Source organism: Pyxicephalus adspersus, chromosome 3 (assembly GCF_032062135.1).
Source record: "Pyxicephalus adspersus chromosome 3, UCB_Pads_2.0, whole genome shotgun sequence".
NCBI lineage: Eukaryota > Metazoa > Chordata > Amphibia > Anura > Pyxicephalidae > Pyxicephalus > Pyxicephalus adspersus.
The window spans coordinates 28,427,907-28,443,887 of NC_092860.1; the positions used below are offsets into that span (position 1 = coordinate 28,427,907).

The 15,981-nt window shown below is 39.0% G+C and overlaps 1 protein-coding gene across 2 annotated transcripts in view; it reads left to right on the plus strand.

Annotated features, from left to right (window-relative positions):
- Nucleotides 1–4,197: 4,197 nt before the first annotated feature.
- Nucleotides 4,198–15,981, plus strand: part of GOLM1 (golgi membrane protein 1) — a 38,776-nt gene continuing 26,992 nt past the window's right edge. The window contains exon 1 of one of the 2 annotated variants that reach the window (XM_072404076.1): nucleotides 4,198–4,318. The gene's annotated coding sequence lies outside the window, so the exon portion shown is untranslated. Of the gene's footprint in view, nucleotides 4,319–5,227; nucleotides 5,313–15,981 lie in introns of those variants that run through there. The other variant, XM_072404077.1, reaches the window with a different exon arrangement.

Genomic DNA, 15,981 nt, shown 5'->3' on the forward strand with positions numbered 1-15,981 from the left:
TTTAGCAAACTCAACAAGACAGGCTTCATGTGAAATCAGTCATCCTGGTAGCACATGCACTATGGCGCGCTACTAGTGACATTAAGATTTAGCTTCATAGTCTTGAAAAAAAACATTATTACGTATTACTGACTATAAAAACATCTCGCAATCAATATTATAAAGTCAAGTGCAATCAATAACGTCATATCAATAGAGCCTGTTCTAACAAAAACAGACAAAACCTCCACTGACATTAATATACCAGACAGAGCATCATGGCAGAAGAAAGGGTGCAAATAAAATAGTGCTCAGCAAAAAACAAACAAACAAAAAAAACAAATTAAAATAATATAGCAAACTCAACAAAACAGGCTTCATGTGAAATCAGTCATCCTCCTAGCACGTGCACTATGGCGTTCTACTAGTAACATTAGGATTCAGCTTCATAACCTTGAGAAGAGGCATTATTACGTATAGCCGATTGCAGATTCCTCCCAGGAGAGCGTTTCCGAAGCTTGCTGGTTTCCCAGATAGAGGTGAGCTGAATGGTGCAAACAAAGGAAAATAAATAAATAAAAATAATAAAATAAATAATTTGGCAAACCCAACAAAACAGGATTCATGTGAAATCAGTCATCCTGGTTTCCAGTAATCCCCGGAAAAGGGCTTTAGCTTCTTCTGTATTCACCACAGCATATGTTTGACCCATGTAACTGAAAACCAATCTGAAGGGGGACCCCCATTTATCTTTATTATCATGATCCTGTAGAGAGGAACAGTCACAAGGCTTTCTGTTTCTAATAGTTTGCAGTGCCAAGTCAGCAAATATTTGGTAAGGAGGAGATCTAAACACCAGGTCCTTCCTGTTCCATGCGGCTTTCATAATGGCCTCCTTGGTTTTGTAGAAAGTGGGTTATATAAGCACATCTCTTGGGGGGGACCATCAGCTTTCCTAGGGCCCAAAGCCCTATGGTTCCGGTCACATTCCAATCTATCTGGAGGCAGGTCAGGAAGCAAATCCTGTAACAAATCAGCAATATATGCAGGGAGGTCAGCTATGGTATGCCTCTGATCCGTGCATTAACCCTCCTGTTCTTATTTTCTAAGTCTTCTAATTAGAGCAGTGCCTATGGAATGCCTACATTCTGTACAAACAAATAGTCAGAGGCCTGTGAATCATTCAGACTTCATTTTGCAAGTTTCCGAATCCATAGTCAAGAACCACCAAACACCATCAGTGGCTATGAATAGACCTGGACGTCGTGCTTACACCGCTGTCAAGCCAGAACGCCTGACTGGTCGTCACTTCGTTGAATACATCCCACCAACCCAGAAAAAGGCAGCACCTACAAGGATGTGCGTGGTTTGCTCCTCAAAGACCGATGACAGAGGAAGAAAGAAACGCAAGGATATTTTTTGCTAAATTACATTGTTGTGGTGTATTATTTCATTATTTTTTTAATTATGATTTATAATTATGTATTATAATATAATATATGATTATGATATAATGATTAAATATAATTATTATACCCGGGAGTTAATCCTAAGAATTACAGACCCACAATATAAACAAAAATTTCTATGGGATCACGTTTTGCATCAAAAAACTGACAGAATTAGAACGCTAGGGGGGTTAAACATCTCTTCTCAAGGGAGAGATTCCACAATATCCTTTTGTAAACTGGTGCCCGAATATCAGTTGTCACTTGGTTGCCCAATCAAACAGTACATACAGGTCTGCTTGAAAATTATAGACATCTTGTATGGACTTAAATCTATTACATAGTTTGGTGTCACCTGCAAACACAGAAATGGTACTTTTAATCCCAAACTCTTTATCATTTATAAAAATGTAAAGCAGTATAGGTCCCAACCCTGAACCCTGGGGTACACCACTAATAACCTTAGAATCACCTTGAAACCCTGGACCATTCAGAAAATATATATTTTTTCACTTTCCAAGGATTTTTCAATAAATTTAGTGTATTTCAGGTCTGCTGAATGCAGAAATGACATCAGTTTCATTGAGTTGGCTCTAGTTCTTGTGATACAGGAATCGGAAAGGATGATTTTACCAACAACAATTGTTAACACAGCATATTATTATCAACCTTGATTTACACCATTATTTTGCATTTTTTTATATTAAATGTAGCCTTATTTTCATGAATCTTTTTTATTTGCCTTTTTATTCATACATTTCCTTTTTTTACAGAAATTTGAGTTCTACAAGAAGAAGTTGTTTCAATGACCCCAATGTGTTTTACTACATTTGTGGTGAATATTCTCAGCAAAAACAGACAAGAAACATTACAGAATTTGTGAAACAAGCATATCTTGCATATTTTGGTATTAAACTGGGGGACCAATATAAGTATTGGGGTCCCCATATGGTATGCAAAACGTGTGTAGAGTGTCAATGTCAGTTAAAAAAATGGAAAACTGAAAGTTTGAAATTTGGTGTACCTATGGTATGCGAGAGCCCACAAATCATCATAATAATTGTGCTGTGAATGTAAATGGTTTAATTAGTTACAAGAAAAACAAGTGGGAGTACCCTGATTTGGAATCAGCAAGAAGACATGTGCCGCATGGTGCTGATGTTCCCATACCAGTGTTCAGTACACTTCCTGATGTTCCTGTATCCGACATTGACGATATACAGGGTTTGGAGTGTAATCCAGAGTTAGCAGTGGAAGTGAACATGAAGGAAGTGTTTTATCAAACCAACAGTTCTCTCAAGAAGAGCTCAATGATTTAATACGTGACCTAAGTCTGTCAAAACAAGCATCTAAACTCTTAGCATCCTGACTACAAGAAAAGAACTGTCTGAGAACTGTCTATTTCAGTGAAGATAGAGGCTTTGTGTACTGTTGTAACATCCCTAGACTACCAGCCCATATGGGAGTACCAGAATACAGAGCAGAAGACTGGCAGCTTTTCATAGACAGTTCCACTCAACGTTTGAAATCAATTCCAATTGGTCACTCAACAAAATTTAAAGAAGAATTTGAAAATATCAAAATGGTTTTACAAAAGCTTTGCTATCATGAACACCAATGGTCCATATGTGTAAAAAAAAAAAAAAAAAGGTGCAGCAGCCTTTGGCCTTCAAGAATGAATGGGAGTGCAGAGGCTCCTGGGATACTTATGTCACGCATCCCAGGAGGCTCTTGGCTGCTCCTTCTCCGCATGCCTGAGATGCTCGGGTATGTGCAGGAGTCCTTTCACCAAAAGGGAAAGAAATTGCCGATCTCATGCATGCGCAGTCAGATCAGCAAGTTTTTTTCCCAAACTACGTCACCCGAACGTTGGGTGACATAGGAAGAAGAACCCGGAAGAAAAGGAGAAGATGGTGGCGCATGGTGCCTGGATACCAGGACGACATGGGACACGATGGAAGACACCTCCGGACCGATCGACAGCACTGCGGGATTGAAGGTAAGTGTATATTTTTTTTGTCTTGGGCACTTTGAGTTTACATCCTCTTTTACCTCCCTAGCGGTAATCTCGAGTGTGGCTCGGGGTGAACTATCCATACCAAAGCGGTAACCTGAGCCACACTCGGGTCGGAATTGCCTAGAAGTCGACATCCGTGTCCCCAGCATGTGAACGTTAGCGACGCAAGGCCAGGGAACGCAAATGCCAGCCGGGCCTGGAAGTGCGAGCATGCAGCTGGAGTAGGGGACCAGCCAGGAAATGTAAAATAATAGGTATTTTTAAATTTACTGTTTTGACTATAAAAAATACTTATTATTCAGCCTGCCAGGGAGGTTAAGCAAATACAAACTAGTAGCAATTGCACTGTACCCTGATAAAGATTAATTGATAACAAGATGACTCCCATTATGTGCAGGCAGCTGCCACGTGGTCAGGATCCATAAAGCCAAGACAATAGGCTACCCAACATTTATCTGGACTCCTGATTATTATATGTGACCATGCCAGGCTGTGAGGCTCATCCTGCAAGGATTAATGGGAAAAGAAAGTAACATGTCACGTGGATCGCATTCTACACGAGTAATGAAACGTCACACGTGACAGCTCAGCCTACAGGCGCCGTCCCAGGCCTATAACCCCGCCCTTATGACACCACCTGATTTCCGGTTCCTTTCCTTCCTCCTATGTTGTGTCGCCGGTTCATTATTGGTTGCCAGGCAACGCATTTAAAGCGAGAGAAGCTCTGTGGAGTAATTGTTGAGGGCAGAACTTGGCAAAGGGGCGGGGTGTGAAATTTACATCAGAGGTGTCACACGTACACAGCGTTTGGGTGACAGTGTGCGGCTGGGGACGACATAGGACGGGATAGCTGGCCGCGGAGGAGCCGGCCGGGGTGAGTTCCATTATAATGACAATGATAATGGAGAGGTGTGCGCTGCTCCTGTGTATGCGGGACAAGGCTGGCTTCTAGTCATGAAGTCCTTGTCAGTAATCACAGACTGTATAGAAATCCCCATGCAGTTATTATATAGTCCTACACGTTACATTATATACGTTTTGATCCTGCCAGGCTGCAGCACTTCCTTGTTTAGGTGACAACGCAGTACTAGGTAATTCTAGGTGTTCTGTGTTGCCACTCTACGCATTCTCCTTCTATCCTGGGGTGGGCATGGCTTCCTGTATGAACGCTGTGATTTTTTGGACCAAGCATTGTAAGACGTGCAGATTTCTGGGCCCTTCGCTGCCATATCCCTTGTGGGTGCTTGGTGTACCATCTGCCCCCAAATCCACTGCCTACTACTGGCTTGATTTATTAAAGCTGAATACACGTTCATCAGTGAAGCTGGGTAATCCAGCAAACCTGGAATGGATCTGGTGCATTATTAAAAACATTTGCTTTAAAATAGGAAAAGACGTTGGAAGAAATCCATTCCAGGTTTGTTGGCTCACCCAGCTTCACTGATGAAAGTGTATTCAGCTTTAATAAATCAGGCCCATTGTGTGAAGTAACTAAAGGTATCCTAAAGCGTACCAAAACTCAGAAATTTCACCTTACATAACTTTACATAGACAACTTTTTTTATGTAAAGTAAAAATTGTGTTTGTTAGTGCTTTTTCTAAATGCACATGTATTACACAATAGACATCACCTTACCCTTCCACAATAAGGAACATTTCTGAGTGCAGTGATTTCATTTCTAAGTTTTCTTCTGCTTTAATATTATCAGATAAAACAATGACGCCTGCAGTGCAGGTTTAAGGAAATATCACTTCCTGTAGTGCAGGTTTTACTCGGCTATGCTGAAGCCTCCAATAACTTTACAATCACCTAGGAGAGAAAAGGAAATTTGAAACTTTTTTCTTTGAACGTTGACCTTTCTCTACCTGTAAGTAAACATTTTCAAATGTTTCATTTCATACAGAAATCCGATTCCTAAAAGTGCAGCAAATCCTAGCAATATTAAGATCCATTTTTTCCCCGAGAATTATGATTGGTTGAGTGAATTTTTTGTTTAAACATGCCCGGAAGTGTTGCATAGTGGACTGGAGATTACTTATGTGGCCCAAACCATTTGATACGTCACCATTTTCTGTTGCTTTTCTTAAAGCACCCGGTTGCGTGTCTTTTGTTCTAGGTAATTGCTTTTTAACACTTTATTGGTTGTCACCTCCCCAAAGCCCAATACCTACAGTCTTTTGTCTTTTTACAATATTGCCTTTTTCAAAGTTGATTAGGTCCCAAGTTAAGGCTGACCTAAAAAGTCTGCTCCAGTGTGTTGTGTTAAGGCAACCCATTCTTTTTAAAGTGGGCATAAAAAGTACAAATCAAGTTTCAAAAGTCCTTTGTTCTCCTGGGTTCTTGCAAAGTTACTAAATAATCCATTATAACTTCAAGTAAAAGTTTCACTCAGGGAAATTCATTGGCTGCCATTGTCAAGTTCAGTTTATTAAATAACTACCTAACTTTTTGGGGAAATTGGCTTAGAACCATTATGGGGAAAATTATGTCAAAAGGAAGTTATTTGTAGGAGTACTTTAGGACAGGCTTAATAAATGTGTGCTCTAGTGTGTTGTATTCTGTTACCTTGGGGCAGCTGAATATTGTGAAGGAGGGGACTACAGAGACTTGCACCCTCTTTTCCGATGCAGCAAACTCCCAAATCATGGTAGTCCGGTGCATTGGCTGCCACGTGTAACAATTATTACTACACCTTATTGGTGTGAAAGGTGTACAAGGAAATCTAGACTGGTAAAAAAAAAGCAGAAAAAAGCTTAAAGCACTCACGGCATCAAATGACTAACTAACAAGTGCCAGTACAATATAGGTCTGCTCTAAAGCCATCCCTTCATTGTTGTAAATCACCCCAAATGCCTACTCTTTAAAGACTTTTATTATTATTATTATTAATAAACAGGATTTATATAGCGCCAACATATTACGCAGCGCTGTACATTTCCTGCTACCTGTGTGGCGGAGCACTGCTCCATTCTGTACAAATCTTCCTTGGAGGTCCACTAGTAGACAGTTTAGAGAGTGACAATGTGCTGGGTCTGATTAGTTCATTGGTACCTTCTACTGACATCGATTCTGTATCTTACATACAAGGTTTCATTGAGATATTGGTTGCTGCATTGTGTATTTAGATAAGTCTTGCTGCCCTGAGTATCCTTTGCTTTACAGATAAATTATATATAACCATGTGTGTGTAAATAATTGTGTCCAACCTTAAAAACACAGAGGTTTTTTTTATAGCTGGATGTAGATCAAATATTCTGGGTCCATAAATATTTGGACAGAGACAACTTTTTTTCTAATTTTGGTTCTGTACATTACCAAAATTAATTTTAAATTTAACACCTCAGATGCAGTTGAACTACAGACTTTCAGCTTTAATTCAGTGTATTGAACAAAAAGATTGCATAAACATGTGAGGAACTAAAGCCTTTTTTTTTTTTTTTTTTACACATAATATTCCACTTCTTTGCTTTGATAAACTCCTGGGTTGCTTTGGCTGTATGTTTTGGGTCATTGTCCATCTGTATTATGAAACGCCTCCCAATCAATTTGACTGCATCAAGTGGAATATTCTTGAATGGCCAAGTCAGTCACCTGATCTGAACCCATTGAGCATGCATTTCACTTGTTGAAGACTAAACTTCAGACAGAAAGGCCCACAAACAAACAGCAACTGAAAGCCGCTGCAGTAAAGGCCTGGCAGAGCATTAATAAGGAGGAAACCCAACATCTGGTGATGTCCATGAGTTCAAGACTACAGGCTGTCATTGCCAGCAAAGGGGTTTCAAACAAGTATCAGAAATGAACATTTTTTTTGAGCTTTTTAATTTGTCTGAATATTTATGGGCCTAACTGTATATTCTTATAAATTGAAGGCGTATACTAGTTTCTTTCCCTGTATCCAGTATCTTGATTTCTAGTTGTTGTTAAAATTCCAACTTTCAGGGGATGTAAATATGCACTCCTTTTCTATGGAGTGGCTCTTTTTCTATTATTTGTCAATTTTGGGATGTAGCTGGTGAATTTTGTTAAATTAAATGTGGAAGTCTCCATGTTTCTTAAAAGCCTTGTAATATACGTATGCACAGCTAGTGGAGTGATTGGGCTAATAACACATAAAACTATGTAAGCCAGGAGTTTGCACATGTTCAATTGTTTTAATATTTAAAGTGAACTTTAATTTACAAAAAGGATAATTTTAAAGCGGAACTAAAGTAAAAAAATGTTAATAAAGAATTGTATTGTGCCATACATGTTCTTGCTGGTATGCAAGATAAAGAATATATATTTTAAATATAAAGTATACTCGGGGGTATATAAGCCAAAACAGTGTGGGCACCCCTGATCCAAGTTTTCTAAACTGGCCCAGGTTTCACACTGAGTGAGTATAAATAAATTGAGAAACTATATTGTCATTATATATACTGTATAGAGGTACCGTGTCATTTTGTAACATTTTTGGTTTGTGGTGTGCCGTTGGTTTAAAAAAAGGTTGAAAAACACTGCAATAAACATCAGATCCACACCTTGCTTCTGTTTCTTGCAAATTGTTTAAAGGTGATCATTTCTGTTTTTCTGCTGGTAAAGTTTCCTAATACATATCAAAATGTGATTGTTGTTTTGCTGGAATTTGTAGGAGTCATTCAATGGAATTTGGTTAACATGTCTATTTGGATGTTATATACATTACAGATTAGATCTAGATAACATAGATAACTTTACCTTTTGAAGTGGCATGTAAATTGCAAAGGTCCACCCAGTATTTATCTCAATTATGCTAATATTGAAGTAATCTCACTGATTTATGCCTTTATTACAATTAGCACTCACTACATGTCCCTACCAGTCCACTTCTATGATTTAGCCCAAGGTAGACAGGATCTGCCTGGAAACTGGTGATAAAGTACACATGTCCTCTCTGCTGGGACTGACCCATTTTCCAAGTAGAGTGAGGCAGGCTGGTGATTCTGGTATTTTCCAGAAAGGTAGTTGTTTTTTTTTCAGATAGCTTACTGATAGGGAAACAACCAAGCTGATGGGAGAAGGGACATTTAGCACTAATATATCCTAATGCTAAATAATAACCATTAAGGCTGTTCACACTGCCTGTTGGTGAAGTGTTACTCTGACAGACTCTCAGCTGCCCAGAAGATGCTGGGATACCGCCACACTTAGCAGCAGTAAATTGACTTGTTACAAGAGGTGCTTGGGATTGTGTGACCTTTACCAGATAGTATGCCAGAAAACCTAATTCTATACACTTCTAATAAGTCCATATTAAGATGTAAATGAATAAAGCAGGTTATCTTGTGGGGATGTCAAATACACAAACTATCACAAATCTTTCCCAAAAGACTGAAAGTTCTATTGGTACTGGTGTCTGGCATTTTGGAATTGTTCTTAATTGTTCCTCCTCTGTCTATGATAATAATTGTTACTATACAGGTGAGCAGAAAATGTCTGTATTGTTCTGGATTCTTTAGGTATGACATGCTGAAGGGGTTTTTCATCACTGTATCCACCTAAACACCTGCTAAACCTGTTCTAGGACATTCTCTAACAGTACAAAGCACTTCAGCTGCAGCTAAGTACTTTCATTGGTGTGAATTATAATATAAGTGGCAGCACTTTTGTATGTAATAGGACCTGCACCCCAACTCTATAAACAAAACTCCCACCCAGCATACTACAAATCAAATTAAACACATTATGCTGTATGAATCCAGAGTTGGCCTTCACCCAGGTCCTATAAAATTATGACTGCTGTACTAGTAACAAATAATATAAAACAGAATAAGTTGTAGAACACCCTAAATATAATAAAGTACAACACCATAAAAATATGATTTCCTGAAATACCCAAAAAATGGAAGTGTATGTCAAGCTAAAATGAATTAGACTAGGGAATAACTGAGGTCCATACACACTCTGATTGTTCATGATCATTTCAGGCAGAAATCTGTGTATAGGTGGCTTTCAACATTGTTTGGAATCCACCATGTGGAATTGCTAACAACTGCTATTGTTATCCTACCCTATTCGTTCCTCCCTTCCACATACAACAGTACCAGCTGCTTGGCAAAGAACGATCAGTTTACACAATAGTAAATACAACTAAGTGCTTGGCATTACCACTCCTTTTGGGCTGTGAGAGATTCACCCCCACTTTCTACTCTGCTGACAACAGTTACATGAAGTTACATACTGTTGCACAAGTTCTCAAATTAGCAACAAGCCATTACAATAGGCTACTGGTTGTGATCCTTTTATAGATGCTAAGTTTCCTGGGCTTCCTGCTGGACCATGGCTGGAACTGACTGCTAGGAGTTGCACACTGAAGTCTGTCAGTACCTTTTAGAACTGACCCACTGACCTCACTGACCCATAGATTTAGGTAGTGGGAATGACTTTCAGAATAAGTAGAGTTTGGGGTATAACTGGCAGTCTGTATCCCTTTATCTACTAATTGTTTTTTTTTTCACATGGCTTTGCCTTTTTTTTCATCATATTCATCATATATATTTTGCTGTCCAGATTTCTCACATGATAACTTCAAATTGGTCATATATTTACTTATCCACACAAATGTATCTATCATTTAAACATGTACATTGTACATCTATTTATTGTGGTAGCACTGTGGCTCAGAGGTAGCACTCTTGCCTTTGCAGCACTAAGTCCCAGGTTCAAATCTTGGCCAGGACGCTATCTGCATGGAGTTTGCAGGTGTTTGCGAGTCTCCTCGTGCCTGCGTGGGTTTCCTCCAGGTACTCCGGTTTCCTCCCATCGTAATGGAAGCGAAGGGAGGGAGCGTGCAGCGGGAGTGCCGCTCCGTCGCTCTCCCCTCTCCTTAGAGCAAAACGTTGATGCACTCATTCTCATGCATTGTGCATTGCTAGTCTTTGTAAAGGATCCTGAAAGATCCTTTCCAACAACTATTATTGCACGTGTGTATGCGGCTTTAAGCTATACAGTCGTTATATTGTTTGGGTACTCCATTGGTAAGATCTCACTTGAATTCCTGGGTCTGCACCTATGTGATAGCCGTGAAGTGGTGATCTGTCAATAATATACTTCTTTAATTTATTAACAAAAAAATACTTTTAGGCCACTTTTTTCAGGAACCGAAGGGCGTTAAAATTGGGCCTATACATAGCACACAAAAACTTCAAATATTAGATATTCACTCTTCACTTCACTAAGCCTGCAGCAAACTAACCCTAATATTTGGGAGCATGTGTCATGTACAACCCATCCCCAGGCTCCTCATGTGAGGAGAACTTCTTTACCTCTATAGAAGCACCTATACCATCCAAATACTGGGGAAATGCGGAGTTGTGTGGAGGAGAGTAGAATTTAAAGAGAACCTAAATTAGCTTTGAACACAGATTACAGTGTTTACGAGGAATCGTAAGTACAGTAGTTAATAATTTAACTTTCTGCCTGGAAATACTCTTGTGTGAATTGCAGTCCTTTAAAAAGGAACACGAGACTATGCAAGCATAAATGTAACAAAGGTTATAAAATGCTGTCCATTTAAGATCATTTTTGTTTAAAATGCACTAAAATTATAGGGAATATCCTGTTAACATATTGGCTTTATTTCAGCTCTTTAGTTGGAATAAGAAAATTCATTAAATGAAGTGTAAACACTGCCAACTCTGTGTGATGATGTGGCTGCTTTAGTAGCTAAGATGCAAGCAGAACCGACCACACCTAATATTCATTCTGGGTTTTTGACTGATAGAAAAGTGTCATTCTAATAGTTTTTTTTTTTTTTATATAATTATGTAGAAAACTTAATGTCACATTGACTACTCTAAAATTATGATCCACATCAATCTTCACTTTTACTGAGGGGGAAAAAATATAATCTCCAGTTTTAAATATATGTTAGATTTATAGCAAATGTTACTGTAATATGATACTTACTTCTAGTCTGTAGAAACGTAGGCAGACCATTGAATTAATTTACACCATGTGAAGGGAATTGAAGTGCCAAATCCAAAATGCAGGCTAAAGACAGGGAAGTGGTAGGGGAGTTTACAGAGACACGCATGTTTCTTAGCTGTATTTTGTAGAAGGGTGTGTGAATTGGTAAAGTTTGCTGAAAGGGAAATAACGCTTTTGTAGAGAACAAAGTTCCCTCAAGTTAATTATATACGCTGCAAGAATGTTATTAAAATTTAGTTAAGAGTCTTGCCTGATTATTCTCTTTGGACACTAGGTCAAAGCTAATTCAATAATTTCTCCATTTGAACATAATTTCCAAATTACCTGTATAGCAGTTACTGTATTACTGTGTGAAAGATTTAGGTGATTGTGAAAAATAAAATCCTCACTGTAAAGTTAATGGTTTTAGTTGGCAGCCTGCAAAGTACATTTGAATAGATTTTGCAAGCATATTGTCTAATCTTCTGATCAACAAGATGTAGATTAAATATAGTCATTACATAAACCAAATCTGCTGTATAGAAGGGATGAAATTGGGTAAGGAAAAATCAATGCTCTACTTGACTAACACTGTTCAATGCAAAATTGTTCATAATTCAAGACATCAACCATGTCCCCACATTCAAAGAAAGACTGGTGTTTTCAGATGTGCTGTCCAAGCTCTTCTGCAGAAGCAACAAGACACCAGCATTGAGGACCAAGGATGAGGTGGTCAGTTAAGACAATGTCTTGTGGTACCATCAGCATGGACCCATCCACAGCCCACAGATGTCCACTCAAAAAATATCCTCATGGAATACGTGCAGGTAAAAAGAGTAGCTCAGTGGTGAGCACTCTGGCCTTTGCAGCGCTAGGTCCCAGGTTCGAAACTAGGCCAGGACACTATCTACATGGAGTTTTCAGGTTCTGCCCGTGTTTATGTGGGTTTCTTCCAGGTACACTGGTATCCTCTTACATTCCAAATATATGCATTTCAGTTAATTGGCTTCCATCCACAATTAACCTTAGTTATATGTCATTTTATTACAGTCTATAGTAGGGACATTAGATTGTGAGCCCCTTTGAGGGACAGCTAGTGACATGACTATGGACTTTGTACAGCGCTGTGTAATATGTCGGCACCATGCAACTTGCCCATGCATAAATTTCCTAGTGTGCTGCAAGTGCTCCGCACTTAGGAAGTTTCTAGCTGTAACAGCAGTTTATTCAATTGTCTGGAGAGCAGCCTGGCACCTTAAATATTATTATTGGTCTCATTGCAAATGATTACAAGGCAAATATGAGTCCAATATTTATAAGAAATAAGTTTTAATACCATCAGCTGGACAATTACCCTAATAATCCAAAGTTATGTTTTCATATAAACAATCTTCAGTGAAAGCAACAAGGTGTAATTATGAGCCCCTCAAAGCTCTCAACTCAACATCATTTTTCTGGAACCTAAGCAAATATGGCAGCTTAAGTCCATAGAATAACTGTGGCTTGTTTTCTTAGATGGATCAATCTCTACCTGTCAAGTTTCTTAAACAGTGTGCAAGCAAACCTCAGACTACTGATGCTGACTTGGAGGCAAAAAGTAGACACACCAAAAAAAAATTTGTTGGCACTGTAAGGCTACGTGCACACTTGCAATGGTTCTCGTCTGATAATCCACTCAGGACTGATATCGGACGAGAATCTGGCTGTGTACAGCGCCTGTGGTCCATCGTCTGAACGACCGTTCTGGCGGATTCACAGACAATGGACGACGAATGATCTTAATGGAAGTGAAGGGGGGGAGAGCATGCAGCGTAGTGCTGCTCTGTCGTTCTCTCCCTTCCCCCTTCATATGTACAGCACTCATTCATGCATTTTGCAGTAGTTTGTCGTTGGAAAGGATCATAAAAGGTCCTTTCCAACTACAAATGTTGCATGTGTGTATGCAGCCTAAGTTTCTAATTGATATTATATATATATATATATATATATATATATATATATATATATATTTATATATTAATTTTTTTAATTAAGGCCTCCTCATGAAGACATATTTGAAAAAAGTATGTTTAACCACCTTGCCGTTAAGCCCGACCTTCGTTCGGGCACAAAAAAATTGCAAGGATGGTTAACCCCGAGATTTTTCCCATCCTTACTTACCTGGTCCCCCTGTGCTCATCCAGCGTCGTTTTCGTATTCCAGCGTCGTCCTCCGTCCAGCGTCGTCCGTCGATCTCCCTCTCCAGTGTCGGGTGCCAGCGGGACAGGTAAGATGCCGGCCGGCATCTTGTGTTCCGCCGGCCGGCATCTTGTGTTCCGCCGCCCGGCCGTCGGGACACAAGATGCGGCCCGCTGAGCGTCCGACGTCCTTCTCGTTCCAGCGCCGGGTGCCTTCTGAAACGAGAAGCCGTCCGGCGGAGAAAAAAAAAAACGGACGGCTCCTCGCTGCGTGCGTGATGACGTCAGCGCATGTGCGGGAAATTCAAATTGAAACTCATTCATTCATTTTGTATTGGATTGAATACAAACTCCTGTATCCAATCCAATACAAAAAAATAAAAAAAAATAAATAAAATAAAAGTAAATAACTTGGAAAGTCAAATTCTTATTTTGTATTGGATTGGATACAAACTCCCGTATCCAATCAAATACAAAATAATTCAAAACAAACCCCAATAAATACAGAATCAAAGTTTTAAAAATTGCCACTTATTCCCTGGATGGCTAGTGTGTAACACTGTGTCTTATCTTACCTTTGCTGATCTTCGCCTAATTTTGACCATTTGCTGCCTGCTTTGACCTCTGCCTGGACTCCGACATCTCTGCCTGCCCTGACCTCTGCCTGGACTCTGACATCTCTGCCTGGACCTGGACATCACCGCCTGCCTGACCCCTGCCATGGCTTCAAGCTTTGTTTATGTAGTCATGTTTAAGCTGATTTTTGTGTTTTTCCTTTAATTTTATTAAAAGTATTTTTTTTTTTTTAAATGATTGTGTGTTTCAAACATTTTTTATATTCATAATATCTACTAGAACCCCTGTTCGGACATATTTCTGTAAGTTACAGGTCTACAATTTAAAAAAAAAATTTCATGAAAAACAATGGATCACTTTTGGTACAGAAATCTAGACCTCAGTGTAACGCTCAGGAGGTTAAGGACTACACAGTACTGTTCAATATTTACATTTAAATTTGATTCCGCTTCAGCTCATTACTGTTGCAATTTTTATTAGGTCTTGCCACACCCTTGTATTCTTTTTACATGTTAATTTTGTCCTTGCCAAGTAATTTCTTAAATAATAACTTATTGCAACTTTTATTTAGGTCTTGCCACACCTAGTTTTTTTTTTTTTTTACATGTTAGTTTTGTCTTTGTCAAGTCATTTCTTAAAAATTAACCTATTACAATACCAGGATGCATTTTCATGTAATGAATAACAAACTAAAGTGTGCCCGCTCATGAACCAGGCTGAATACAGCAGTTATGTCACTGCAGTGCAGTAGTGCACAGATATACATAAATGTACAGTGGAATGAGTGCTATGAGGAGAAATGGTGCTTTCAATAGGATCTCCCAGCCAGCAGAGGTAGGAAGAGGGGTTGAAACTTTTAGGCCAGAGCCATAGCAGGTCAGGGTAGGGAGGAGGGGTGAACATGACCCCATTGCAACACAGACAAACCTGCTTCAGTGACTACTCTAGATGTGCTTTTAACTTGCAGCAATTTTTGCAGATACAGCAAGTCTGTTCCCTCCACAGAAAGCCTGTGGTCACTTTTTTTTTCCCCAGCATATTTGTGTCTTCTACGTGTTTTATTAGAGATGGGAGTCTTCCTTGCCAGGATCTGATGGCTGGTATGTTCTAGGATTGCTGGAGGTTATGTGAGTGGAGAGGATGTGAGTGTGTATAATATCCTCTCCGCTAACCTTCAGCAAGATAGATGTGACTTCTATATACAGTTAGGTCCATAATATTTGGACAGGGACAACTTTTTTTTCTAACCACAATTAATTTTAAATGAAACAACTCAGATGTAGTTGAACTGCGAACTTTCAGCTTTAATTCAGTGGGTTGAACAAAAAGATTGCATAAAAAACTTAGGAACTAAATTTTTTTTTTTTTTTTTACACAATTACTTCATTTCAGGGGCTCAAAAGTAATTGGACAATTGACAATTTCACTGGTTGAACACTAAACTTTGGACAGAAAGGCCCACAAACAGCAACTGAAAGCCACTGCAGTAAAGGCCTGGCAGGGCATTAAAAAGGAGGAAACCCGGCATCTGGTGATGTCCATGAGTTCAAGACTACAGGCTGTCATTGCCAGCAAAGCGTTTTCCACTAAGTATTAGAAATGAACATTTTATTTTCAGCTTTTTAATTTGTTTAATTCCAATTACTTTTCCCCTGCAATTAAGTGATTGTGTTAAAAGGCTTTAGTTCCTCTCATTTGTAATCTTTCTTTTTGTTCAACCCACTGAATTAAAGCTGAAAGTCTGCAGTTTCATGCAGCTGCATCGGAGTTGTTATATTTAACCTAATTGTGGTAATGTACAGAACCAAAATTAGAACAAGTTGTCTGTCCAAATATTTATGGACCTAACTTTAC